Source organism: Euprymna scolopes, chromosome 5 (genome assembly GCF_053919585.1).
Source record: "Euprymna scolopes isolate OS-2025 chromosome 5, ASM5391958v1, whole genome shotgun sequence".
NCBI classification, from domain to species: Eukaryota; Metazoa; Mollusca; class Cephalopoda; order Sepiida; family Sepiolidae; genus Euprymna; species Euprymna scolopes.
This window is the reverse complement of record NC_136486.1, coordinates 45,613,832-45,628,558: the sequence shown is the minus strand read 5'-3', so window position 1 is coordinate 45,628,558 and position 14,727 is coordinate 45,613,832. Positions and strand designations below refer to the sequence as shown.

General features: G+C 34.8%; 1 pseudogene; it reads right to left on the bottom strand.

The window, feature by feature from the left end:
- Positions 1 to 8,197: 8,197 nt before the first annotated feature.
- LOC145277348 (5S ribosomal RNA) lies at positions 8,198 to 8,316 on the bottom strand (annotated as a pseudogene).
- Positions 8,317 to 14,727: the final 6,411 nt, after the last annotated feature.

The window sequence follows — 14,727 nt, the reverse complement described above, 5'->3', positions numbered from 1 at the left end:
AAATAATACAGGGTTCAATATTTAAATGTAAAAAATCGAAAAAAAAGGCATCTCACACCACGATTCGAACACCAAAGGTTTAGATAATGAACCAACCCTTAACTACCTAGGCTAAAGCGGCGTATATAAAGTTTGTTCGGTTTATCAACTATTTAAATTAAATCAGGTCACGACGTCATGACGTCATCTGACGCATGCGTTGTTGACCCTGCCCCTGTCGAATCTGTCTAGTAATCTCTCTCTCTCTCTCTCTCTCTCTCTCTCTCTATCTCTATCTCTCTCTTTCACTTCGTCTGCCTTACTCTAAAGACTGGAAAATGGCGTCTGTCTGTTTTTATTTTTAAAACTTTCGTTCGTTAATATTTTTTGTAAGCGTATTTTTTTTTACTTCACATGTTTGGTTTATTATTTTTAGTTTAACTATCGAGTCTAACTATTTTGAATGTGGTAATAACTTTGGTAACGTTGCCATAGCGTAGAAGTTCATAGTTTAGCTTTAATTTTTTTTTTTTACCGATAACAACATTTTTAAATTGTAAATTAAGACGGCCATTAGAGGTTGCTGACGTCAAAATCACGTGACATGACTCAGCGGGTTTTAAATACAATTTGACCCAAACTAAACGGCCGCGTGTATACTCTATGTAGAAGAGTTAGCGGCCGTATTTTTGGGGGCAGTTATAAATCGATTTAAAAATATGTAATGTTTAACATTAAAATGCCACTTTTTTGCCCCCCCCCTGCAGAAAATCGATCAGTTGACGCACTTCTTATGGTCACTTTGGGCCAATGTTTCGATATTTGTCGTCCGGAACGTGGGGCTGTCATATGAGACCAAGTTTGTGAATTTTTGTGGTATGTCGAAAGTTTTTAGGAGACACACAAACATACAAACATACATACATTTTCGCTTTTATATATATAGATTATTTCTATCGGAAATATAAATAAAGGTATAGTTTTTGTAAAGTGCACACGAAATGTATTGGTACCATGTAAATAGGTGACCTATTGTGCTAAAGAATTTACCTTATTTTACATCGTCACCTTTATTCTCAAAGCATATTTGCTACGTTATTTGGTGCCTCCGTCGAAAAGGTTTGTAGCGCGCTTTGACACGCACATCTGTGTCGCAATTCTGAAAGCGACGAATCCATCTCCCAACTTTGCTCTCATTAGGTTTATCGACTTCAGAAAAGTCTCGGTCAATTTTGATCCATTAAATTTGTTCTGCATAGAGGAACTTAATGACTCATCTCTGCTTCTGATGCACATTCATGATAAAGTCTTTTCCTGTAAATATCTGCCACAGATGGATGAAATGTCAGATCAAGAATCCATAAGGCCAATACAACTTAAAATACTGTTTGACCTATTCAGGGAGAATAATAAAGATATGCGACAATACTGATGGAATGTCCCTCATACAAATTATTAAAAAAAGGAATATTAAATTGTGAAGTAATAATTTAGGGGAGCTTTAAACTATGGAATGCGAAAACAAAGAACTGGATGAAAATACTTGAAAAAGATCAAGAAGAAATGTAAAGTAGAATTATCTGTTGCAAAGAAAACAAAATTAAGAAAGAAACGAAATGAAGGAATAATCAAAAGTGATATGGAGCGAAAGTTTGGACCACGGAAGAAAAATATAGGTCACGGATTATGTGTAAGAAATATATATTAACAAATGGTTAGAAGAATACGATAAAGAGTAAGCAGAGCTTGCAATCTGGTGGTGTCTGATTTGGGTAGTCGTACGCACTGTACACTTTTAGTACTTCCGGTAATTCTTCGCGTTTACGATATTATCTATTGAAAGTGTTAGCTCGCATAGTAATATAGTTGTGGAGTGTCCATGATGCAGGTGAGTTCTATTGTTACATCGAAAAGCAAGGAGTAAAATTAAAATGTGAACAGATTAAGAATGCAAAGATTGAAGCGAAACTGAACACGACAATAAATGGAAAAGATAAAAAGAGAAATAAAGAAATAAAGAATTAAGAAAACAGTAGATGGAAACCAGGTGGATTAGATGACAAATAAATAAGAAAAAAAAACTACTGAAACGAAAATAATGACACTATGAGATTCATAGACAGAACAATTCACAGAAAATATTATAGCGCATAGGAGAGTAAAATTGTTTGAGATATTTATATGAATAAAAATTCATATCGCCATAAAAATTTACAACAAACACCCACACATAAGGAATTTCGTCGACCACAGATAATATCGCTACCCACAAACTACACTGTAAGCTGTAAATATGGAACATTAGTTTGTGTTTTTTTTTTCATGTCTCGCCCTTCTTCATGACTGTATGCCGAAGAAAGAACAATTCAGAAAACTTCTTACGAAGACGGCGACATCTGCCTCCATGTGACCAGATACGAATAAACACATTTTAGTTATTCGTATTATTTAGATTCATCAGGCTACTGTTCTCACTCTGAGTGTTATTGTCACAATGTTCCGGTCGATATAACCTCCCACCTTCCTCAGATGTATCTTGGCGAACTCGGAAATGGTTTTGTCGAACTCGGGAATTTAGATAGGATTTCGAGCGGAACCCGTTATTTACTTTACGCTGGTAGCGTGCTCTTGTATCGTCAGTCATGATTGAGTAGTGGCTCTAAGTAATTCACAATTGTAGTTTTCGTTCGCCGACTCCGAGGATTGAACCTGCAACCTTCAGGGGAACATCACTTTTAACGATGGATTTTCCAAGTTCTGTAACCACTGCGCCACGGGTCCTTGCATTTCCGAGTTCGACAAGATGCACCTGAAGAAGATCGGAGGTCACATCGACAAAAACGATGAGGTCAATAAATCGATGAATCCCAATAATACTAATAACCAACCCTTATCTCAAAAGTTCAGGAACGACATTTTATTTTTCAAAATTTCTTCATACCTCCTTCAAGGCTTGAAGATGATCGTGTTTCTGAAGATTTCTAACCGTTTATCCGAACAACAAAAACAAAAACAAACCAAAAATATAACGATAAAACAGATTTTGATAAATAATGTTTCTAAAATTGTCAAATTATGATTTTTTTTTTTACCCGAGGGTGATTTTTGGAAATATTTATTCATCATCATCCGATTATAGCAGTAAACACAAATATCAAATATACATATACCTGTACATGTTTAAATGCCTGCAAATCTCCTCTTAACCGCCGCAATTGTATGGAATTATCACATTTTCTTAATATAAAGGAAAATAGTAATTATTTTATCTATGTTTGTTAAATATTTTTAATCGGATTATTTTTAAACCGAATGCGTTCCTATAGAAAGAAATAAGGTACTTAACAAAGAATCGATTTGATATCAAAGATAAAATTTCACAAAATCATGCTTCCTTTGAATCGATATTTCGTTTCTATTCCGAACTTTCAAATTTAATATGTAAGTTTAAAATATGTCAGATTGAGTATGGAAATAATTGGGGGTGCTAATGTACAGAAAACTATATGATAACAGACATTTGTTTTGTAAAATTTAAAATAAATATGTACATAGGAAAAGAGCTGTATCTATGTGTCTGACTGAATAAAAGAATCAGGATTAAATTCATGATGTTGAGAAAAGCGCGTACAAAGAAAACTTGAGATTAGAAAATGAGAAAATGGAAAAAAGTAAGTTATTATTCGAGTTTGAAAGATAATGACTGACAAAATACGGCCGAATAGATCGTCAGAACTATCTAGTCACATCGACCGCACTCGAAACTACCAACAGGATCTCATATATACACTTGTTGAAATATAGCCAAGAGTATCAGAAAATCACATTATTGAGCCACTTCCGACTAAGGTCTGCTAGAACATTTAATTGTAACTGAAGCTTTTTCGTTACTGCTGTATAAAATCAAACTTCTAGTATTTTAAACAAGAGTTAGTATTGTCAGTCGTGATTTCACAAAAATCATTGTGTCGTGCAAAGAGTGAATTAATTAATGTTTGTAAATATGTGCATTATTAATTCTTAGTCTCAACAATTAATGAAACGCATATAGAATATGTTGTAATTATTGTACGGTAACTAGATAGAATTGCAAACGTTTATTAACTGCGCCATTTTCGCAGATTATTTGTTCATATCTGATTATAAAGCAGAATTGCAATGTAGTCTAAATATAAACATAATCTACCTGGTAAATTTGAGGTTAGCATACTTGATGGGGGTGGGATGTTGGGGAAAATAACTGGCGCTGTCTAATTAGCTCGTCTCTAAAATAAGGCTATAAATATGACTTCAAATAATATTTTGTCAGTTTGGCTACAATGCAATTCGATAGGCATAATTGCAAACGTTTTTATTGTTTTTGAACACCTCTTTTCCAATGGCCGCCATATATCTTCCTATTTAATAAACTTTTTTTTCCGTTTTAAATGATTTTGGGGACCGTTTAATCGTACGTATCTAAAATTAAATGATCACGTGATACTTGGCAGACTTACCCCTCGAACATTTCTTTTACTCCTGTTCTCAAAATTGGCGACATCTGAAATATAAGCTATAATTATACCCGCATCTGTTGCCTTGTTTTGCTTTTTCTTTTAAATTAATGTTTTGGACACATACGTCTCCATTATCATTTAATTTTCTGTATGCATCTGATGCGTGAAGACACGCTTGTTGTTTTATTATTAGTTCTGTGTTTTTGTCGGATTATTTTCTGGCATCTATTTATGGGAACGCTGAAAACGGTTGTATTTAATAAGTTTTCATATTTCGATTGTATGTTGAAAATATAAAAGAACAATGAATAACAGAAATAAAAAAGATGATGAATAAAAAAGCGTAGAATTCGACATAGGTAGAGGAATAGCTAAAGAAAACTCCTGCATAATTACTAGGGTTGTGACAACAGAATATACTCTTTATTCTTTTGACTCTCAGGTATATATCTGACAGAGTATGGCACAGCCAATCAACAGAGAAAAACATCCGTCCATATAAACCATATAAGATATTAACGTATATATACTAAAAGGTCAAACAATAAAAATAATACGCTGTTGTCACAGTCCTAATAATTACACCTAATTAAAAATAATGTTTATAAAAACAGGCAGCTATGCTCATGTGCATACATTTTATTTACCTACTGTTTTGTACTTTGTCTAAACATTTGAAAGCAACGATTGGATCTTACAAGTTACAAAATAAACTTCATTTCATTTACTGATAGATGTACATGAGTGTAGTTTGAAGAAGAAGTGTGGGGCAAACAATATATTACGGACAGAATGTTTCAAACTCGAATTAGCGTGATATTAAGCAAGCAATGGCCGTTGGAACAATGGCGTGCAATTCTTGTGAAATAAATAAATAAAGGGTTCCGTTTGACAAGATACACCTGACAATGATCGGGGGTGACACTGGCTAAAACGCTCTTATAAAAACACAAGATAAGAACAGTGGTCTGCAAAAATCACGAGAAACAATCGTTTGGCTGAAACCGCTACCAATAATTTCACCCACTCTTTATCTGTACCTAAATCGAAACGTAGATTCCACAAACAAAACGTCTTTCTTAGAACTGCACACCCGTGTAACTTTCTTCAGTTTACCTGCTTTCCAGCTGACTACAATATGACCGTCTTTATGTCCAATGCGAATAAGTTATTGATGAGCCGTTCCCCTTAAGTGCTCAAATTTGACCAAATTCACACTTCAGCGATAAGTAGACTCTTTAACCCTTATCCTCGAGTGGCCTCTGGGCCTTTATACCTGGTGATTCCCTTGTAAAAAAATCACAATTATACAATATATCAATTTTTATCTAAAAACCTCAGAAACATTAAAAGAGTTTTTATCATGTGCTACATAGTGTACAAAATGTCGCCTTACTAGAATTTTTTCAGACCGTAATGTTTCTTTCTTAATTGTTTTGAAGTTATAACACAAGGTGTATGTTCTTTAAGGGAGATAATCCTTTATTTAATTCTAATAAATTCTAGTATGTATGTTTTGTCAGTTTAAATCTACTGATTTTAAATATACACAGAATAAGCTTTCAAGCTAATCCTTTTTCCCCCTTTACATTCAAGTTTATAAACGTCCACTATCATGTTCGAATATAGAGCATGCTCTTCAGATAAAAAGTGTTGCCTTTGCTCCGCCAACGCCACCGGCGTTTCTTCGATGTTAGAATATCGATTCATCTTCCATCTAGCCTGTGTTTCTCCCTTTTTTCTTACGTAATACATCCAAGATGTGTTGTTTGCTTCACATTCTGATATTTTGTTCTTGGATATTTGATATTTCCCTAGCCTGAAATTCTATCCAGGATGTTATCTCTGATCCTTTAAGCGCGGAAAATAAATTGCTTTTGAATCGATGTTTTTTTTTCATGCATCATAAAAGGAAATGGCAAACAGTACCATTCAATATACAAACAAAACTAATACATGCAAAATACCGACAACCTCAAAAGCGAAAACATACTTGTTGCAAACTATTTAATGCTTTTTTGTTTGTTTGTTTTTTTGTTTGTTTGTTTTTTTTTTTCAAACAAGGCGGAATGTCGGGCATTACAAATGGATTCTAGTGCCTTGAGAAACAATAGAATATGTTCAGGATGAGTAATTTTACGAATGATATTACCTGAAAATACGTATTTCCCAAAATACAAATATTCGTGCATATGATAGGTTTATACACATAACGGTCGAAGCACACTAAAATTGTGAACGTGAAACGAACTGATGATATATGGTTTGACCAATATTTTATAATATTTTTCCCTCAACAAACTTGCAAGGCCTTTAAATAATAGCATGCGGCATAGCAACCAAAAGAGATATACAAAAGAGCTTTACTGCGTGTACATGCCCAACATCTATAGAAATACGTGTTTTTCTACCTAATCAGAAACGCTGCTTTTAACATAATATACATACCTTACTTTAATAAATTATTATTAAGTAATTTTTACCACGATAAAAAACGTTTTATGCATACGAAATCACTGTAGTAAGTCATGATATGTATTGCCTGTCGAAGGATACAAAGCCAGACACAAAATTAAAACTATTTATATATTATATATTTCCTTCTTTCTTTCCGGCTTTCCTCTTCCTTCGGCGAGTTTAACACCGTTTCTTCGTTTGTAAAACAGCCTGATTTAAACATATCATCAATCATTTCCGTTGCATTTCGCTTGGTTCGATGCCTTTCTCTATATTTTCATCGTTTATTTCTTTTTTTTCCTTTTTTTTTTCAGGAGTTTTCTTAGAGGCGGCACGACGAAAAAAATTCCCCCCATTATTCTTCATTTTCCTTCTTAGTTTTGTGGGGTTAAAAACGGCCGTCTCACGTTCGTGTATAACAACAGATTTTCTTGGTAGATTTCGGGGTGCTACAACCGCGGTGATGGGGATTCTTCCATTACACCAAATCGAGACATAGCAACGCGTGGAGGGTACAGCTAGTATATTATATATATATATTTAATATATATATTTAATATATATATTTAATATATATATTTAATATATATGAAAGGCAGTGAAACATCAATAACAGAATTTATGAAAAAATACATCAAAACTTAGAATATATTCAACGCCTTAGAGAACAGTTCATGTAAGGATTTCTACAAAACGATTTACACCAAAAAAAAGCTCCCTTGATATTGAACCAAGACCTATGAAAAAAATAAACAAGAGAGATGAGTATCGGATTCAAAAGGCAAAGCCTTACAAAAGACATAAAACTCCTAATAATCCCAAATACGCAGTAGAGTGCTTCCTCCGGTCGGTTGTACAACGTTCTAAAAAGCCATTGCAGTACCCACGGTGCGGAAAAGTCGCAGATATCAAAATCTCGCGTATTACGATGGCGTTTTTACGTTTATTTTCTGGCGAAGATCAAGTCGTGCTTGGTCGAGACTTAGACTAAATTCAAATAGCGACAGTTTTCAAATGATAGACGGAGATAGTCGTCGTTGACAGGTCACAGCGTTGACTAACGAATTCAGCTTCGTGTTGTACAACCGAGTGTGTGTGCAGTCAGCAACAACCCTATTCAGGGTTTAACCGGCTTCCTCCGAAGGAGGAAGTTTCATGGGAGTATGAAATTCACAAGTGGTCCCCAGTCGCATGTATATCCCCGTTAGGGGAGATGACGACGTTAGGTTTTTGCAACTTTTTGCAGGGAGGTGTCGACGTACTCCTACATACAGCACCTGGACTTCCCAAATTGGTCACCCATTTTAGTAATGACCAGGCTCAATGTTGCTTAACTTCGGTGATCTGACGGGAACCGGTGTGTCAACGTGATTATGCCATAGATATACAACCGAGTATATATAAGTGAACGTGTCTGTTTATCTTTCTGTGTGTCTGTGTGTGTACATTTCCCTTCCAATAACTCTGTCAATTTTTAGTCCACAGACTGGAAATTTAATATACAGGGTACTGATATTTGGGAACAATGATGTGATTCGTCTTTGGCCAAAAATTTTGCGATTAAGGAGTCAATGTTCAACGATTTGACCTTTGAGAACTCTACCAACCTCCTCCGACAATTTTGGGTCTAAACACTTGAAATTTTAGATAGAGGTTCCTTGGACATAGATCTAACTTAATCAATTAATTCGAGCCCAAATTACTAAATTTCAAGGGGTCATAGTAGGGGGCAAGTTTTAAAAAAATTGACCGCTTTTTTTTTTTTTTTTTTTTTTTTTTGCTCAACACACACCTCCAAATACCCGCGAAAAGCTGGGTACCCATGCTAGTATATCCATAAAAGAGAACGTGTCTGTTGTCTGTCTGCCTGTATGTGTGTCTGTGTACATTTTCCTATATTTACGTGATTGTTCCTACACTACGAAACATGCGCTGCCAAGGATTGATAATTTTAACATGCGGAAATAGATAAACAGTAAAGTGGCAACAGCTTGGAATTTGGAATATATATCTTTTGTCATTTATTTGTATATAATATGTAGTCATATTTAACATATATTGAGATTAATAAATAAGCATGATTTGTATAATTAAAAGATGAAATATAATGGAATAACATATTTCCTCATAAATGCATAAGTATGTGCGTGCACCTTATCTCTTAATGTAATGAGTCGATCATTATGAATCTAGGAATACATTTTTATGTAAATACGTTGAGTTAGAATACTTATTACTCTTTGTCAGATTAATCATTTATTAATCCTTCATTAAATTCTGAGTAATATTAACTTATATCTTTTAAACGCTCAATACCTTCGCGCTGGGGTAATAATATCTTTTTTTACGCGTTTAATAAATTTTAAACTATTAACGATACAATATTCATTCTAGGCAACAGACTGAGTTACGTGGCACATTATGTTTTCTGTAAACTTTACTGTTGAAAAGAGTGCCACAGACACTCTTTTGCGCTGATTAAAAAAGAACCATCATTAATATTTAAAACAAAGCTGTATTTATATTACTGTTGATTCTTTTGTTAAAGAGTACGGAGAGTTCTCTTTTCAACGGTAAAGTTTACAGAAAACCTAATATCCCACGTAACTCAGTCTGTTGTCTAGAATGCATATTGCATCCTTAATAGTAAAATAAATACACACACACACACACACACACACATATATATATATATATATATATATATATATGTACGTGTAGTAATTTATTAAAATATATATAGGAATAACGAAAATTTTCCGCATATTAAATCCGCAATGAATTACTAAGCAAGGTTCAGGTAATTTGTGTTAACGTGTATTTTCTACAGACATACTTAATCAAATTCATTGTTATTCCCTCATGTTGATTAATGTTTTACGTTAGACTTTTGCTGTTTGTTTTTTCAAATAAACTTTCGATTTTTACAATGTCCTCTGGTTTTGTATTATTTGTGTATGTATATATATATATATAAATATATATATATATATGTGTGTGTGTGTGTGTGTGTGTGTGAGAGAGAGATACTTATCTTTTATAATGTGTCGAATTATAAATTTACCGTTTTTTCACGTGCGAACGTAGATTATTTTTTTTTAATTATTTTGTCATAATATGAAGTTTAATATCTACACAATTGTTTAGTATTTCACTTCTAGTGTTTGATAGTTTTTTATGTCTTATGTTCAGTTCGATTTTTTTTTTATTACATTTTCACCCCAAACAAGGCAAATTGCCACTTTGGTGTAGGGGGCTACTATCAGGGGCAACAACTACTGGGGTACTATGTAGGGATTTGGGCAGCAAGGTGTCGGTCCACGTTACACTTGAACTTCTGCACGTCAGTACTGTTGGGGAAGCAGGGACCTGGAATGGAATTCCAGAGTCTTGCGGTTCTGGGGAAGAAACTATTGGAGTAAAAAGATCTTTTACATCTAGGGATCTCTACAGTGTGGGGGTGGGATTTAGCAGCCTGTCAGGTTTGTCGAGGGTGCTCACGTCGTGGGGACACAAGTGAGTGCAGTTCGTCAGAGCATTCACCACTAAAATACTTGTAGAAAAGGCAGAGGGATGCAACATTTCGTCGATAGGACAGAGGCTGAAGCTCAGATTTAGTTTGGGACTGCCGTACTATTTACACAAGACTCTATGCAAGTGTATTTCAGTTCCCAATAATGCGTCGCTTGTGCTGCCTCATCGGTGAGTTTTTGTTGAACTGTGAGAATACTCAAAATAAAACTAGATAATTAAATATAAGCAAAACCACCCCAAAGCTTAAAATCAAAATAGAAAAAAGACTCTAAGCTCGTCATGAATTAATTTCACAATTTGCAAAGAATTATTCTTCATCACTATATGAATGCGAACAAAAGAATAAAGAAAAGCAGTACTTTTAATTGAGATGTTTCCTGCGAGAAAGTAATATAATCATTAACTCCTAAAGGGGATCAATGAATCTTATTCTGCAGTAACTATACTAAATACCACATGTATATCAAATACCTGATAATTACATGAATTTAACCTGACGATCCGTACATATATACGGCACAATCCCGTTGATACACCAGTTCTCGCCAGATCACCGAAGTTAGATGGATGACCATTTGGGAAGGCGAGGCGCTGTTTGTACCGCAAGGTAAAATACCAGGTTTAGAAACTGGCGCGATCTATCCTTCTCTCGAGGGTAGATGGGACTCTCGTAAGACGTGTTAGACACGCCGTCTAGTTATGGCGTCAAGATAAAAATTACCCTTGATAGCTCTGGCGAAGCATCAATCAAGTATTCAGCTATCGACAAGATTTGAATTACACTACAAACTCGTGTAGTGAGTTCAATCCCGGCTACGGCCGCGCCGGGTGGATGGATGGATTCCGTACAGGGTTGAAATGCAATAGCATTTTGGTTCGATTTCTATATGTATTCATTATTGACTTTCTAGTTTTATTCACATTTTTAACACTAAGAAAGTAAATACGGAAATGTTTTACATAAAATACTATATAGATTTAAGCTATTTTATATGATATATTAAATGATATGTATGCGTGTATATGTATGTACATATGGGTCATTGTGTGAGTGTGTTTCGATCCGCTTTTTCTTGGTTTCGATAAAAATTTCTATCCCGTTTATAGGATTATTCTTATGTTCTTTGTTTAACTGACTCCTAACCTCAACATTTAGTGTTCATGTTTGTTATGCTATCTAAAGTGGCTTGAATCATTTGAGTGCTGCAAATATTTCAATGCGCATGCATCGTCGATCCTATTTTTATTAAAACAACTGCGCAAAAAGATTTATTTCTTATCAAAAAAAGGCCGTGCATTTTTTCAAATTTTTTTAAAAGTTTTTTTTTTTAAACGCTGTTTCTCAAAGATTGATGAATTTCTAACGCTTAAACTTAATTCATTCCAAAACATTAATCATATTCCGAAGATATGATTATATTTTCTTTTATTTTTATATGCGGATGCGGATGCGGAGGCCATATTTTAGCTTTATGTTCTTTAGATAGTAATATTTGACTTTGCTAACATTTAATCATGCTTACATTTGGTAAATCTTCCCTATATATATATTTTTTTATTTTAGGAATTCATATTACTAGTATGTCTCTGGCATGTGATTTTAGCGTTTCCTTACCAATATACAGTTTGCAAAGTAATACCGGATGCAGAATAGATTTGGTTTAAACAAAATGTGGCGAGAACTTTCCTCCTTGAAGAAAAGGGGTAAATATATATATATATATATATATATATATATATATACCCCTTTTGTTCATATTACTAGCATGTCCCTGTCACGTAAGTTTATATATATATATATATATATATATATATATATATATATATATATATATGTGTGTGTGTGTGCGTGTGTGTGTGTGTGTGTGTGTGTGTGTGTGGTTTAATTCAAATTTTATTCCGTTGTCACCCCAAACAAGGCACAGTACCACTTTGAATTAGGGGGCTACAATCGGGGGCATAAGTTGCAGAAATATAACGAAGAGAGATGAGCAACAAGGTGGTTGTTCACATTACATTTAAACTTCTGCATGTCAGTGCAGTTGGGACTGCAGAATCCCGGAACGAAGTTCAAAAGTCTAGCAGTTCTAAGGAAGAAACTATTTTAATAGAAGGCTTTCTTACACCTAGGGATCGCTGCTGTGTATTGGTGGGATTAAGCTGCTTGTCGGGTTTGTCGGGAGTATTTACATCGAGGGGGTATACGTGCTTGTAGTTCATCAGGGCATTTACCATTAAAATACTTGTAGAACAGGCAGATGGATGCAACATTTCGTCGATAAGACAGTGGCTGACGTTTACATGGCAGTTCCAGACCTAATATGTTGGCGACTCTCTTGAATTCTGTCCAGAAGTCAGAGGCAAGTAGCAGAGGCACTAGCCCAAATGTGACAACAGTACTCTATACATGGGCGAATGGTTGCCTTATATATGTACAGGATATATTTAGGGCACTTTAAGTAGCTTTCTAGCAAAGTACAGAGAGCCCGCCGTCTTCGCAGCAGCATTGTGAATGCTCTCAATGTATCTGTTCCAACTAATGGGGCATGTGAACGTTACGCCGATGAGTTTAAAAAAGGCACTTTAAGTTAATGCATCTTTAGCCATTGCTATTGGTCGTAGAGAAGGTTTCTTCTAATTATTGAGAGAAACAAGCTTAGTTTCGGTAGCATCGAATATAACCAACCCGTTTTGTCCCCATTCCACTACAGATCGGAGGTCTCCTTTCTGTATTTCTGCCATTTTCTTTAGTTATGTGTCCATTCATTTCCCCTCGTGCCTGTTATAGAGCGTGATGTCATCAGCAAATATACCCATCTCAGAGACAATTTTATCAGGTAGGTAATAAATGTCCCAGCATAGATCCCTGAGGTACACCCGCATTTATATCATATTGTTTACATGTACGACCCCAAGGACAACCTGAATTCTATTCTTACCTAAGAAGGACTAATTACGTTATGCATTCTTCCAGCGATACCATATGATCTGATTTTTATGAGAAGAACATCGTGCAATATTGTGTGCTTGTCGAAATGGCAAATCAGACAGGCGATTATTCGAACAAACGAAATAGGAAAACACAGAGCATATACCATTGGATAAAACGACCTCGAATAATTTATAACACATTCATTTTCTCAGTCGAAACTGGAAAGTTAAAAGGTAATATCCGTTTTCGTTAAAGAGCTATTTTGTCTCTTACACTTATGAGAATGAGGACGTATCACTTGGAGAGAGTCGAAGAAAGAGATCTTCGGTGAACCAAGCGGAGGTAAAGGAAACAAAACATGACTACCTATACACATACACACACACACACCTACACATACACACACACAAACACACGCACACACACACACACATATATATAAACATATATATATATATGTATGTATATGTATATATAGTTCAAAATGTCGAAATGTAAGCAAATTATACAGTATTTGCAGCTTCTCTTGAAATTTCTGGACTTTTTAATCGTGTCAAAACGTATTTTATATTCTTCTAGTGGATTTATCGTTGCTATTTATTAAAGGGCAAAATAGATTCACTGATTGATATAATAATTAAGTGAATGATTTATTGCGACACGGAGGGGAATAGATTGAGGGGAAAGAGAGAAAGTGCGGAAAATAAGGCCGTGAAATGGTTAAAACTTTGAAGACAGAATTGGGGAAGAAGGAGGAGTATCAAGAAATAAGAGAGAAGGAAAGAGACAAACAGTTTATAATGTGGCGCTAACTTGTTTCATGAAGGTAGGCATAAACGTAACGTTTTGTCGTTGAATATCTGTTATCATTATTATTATTATCAGTATCTTAATATATTTATTATTATTGCATTTTCTTAATCTATCTAACTACTTACATATCCTTTTTTATAATCAATACATTTAATTCGTCTGTTTAATAAATAAATGTACTTCAGTTGGATGTAACTAAGCTTACTTTGAGAGGCCGCATCTTAGTTATTGAAAAACAACGCACCCTCCCAAACCGTAGGGGTATTTAACATATCAAACTCCATATTACATGTATGACTCCTATTTGTGGAAAAAAAACTATTTAGAGGGTAAAGTAGATTACCCGGTGATAGCGTAAGCTCCGAGGGGTTGCAAAGGATGCCCTAAGCGACCCCCCCCACTGGGTCGAGTAACAAGTTTTGTAGTACGGCGAGCAGCGAGTAACTAATTTGTGCCAACCGTTCACCAGTAAGTCGTTAACAGAACTGGTGCTAGTCAGAGACACAATTCTTTTAT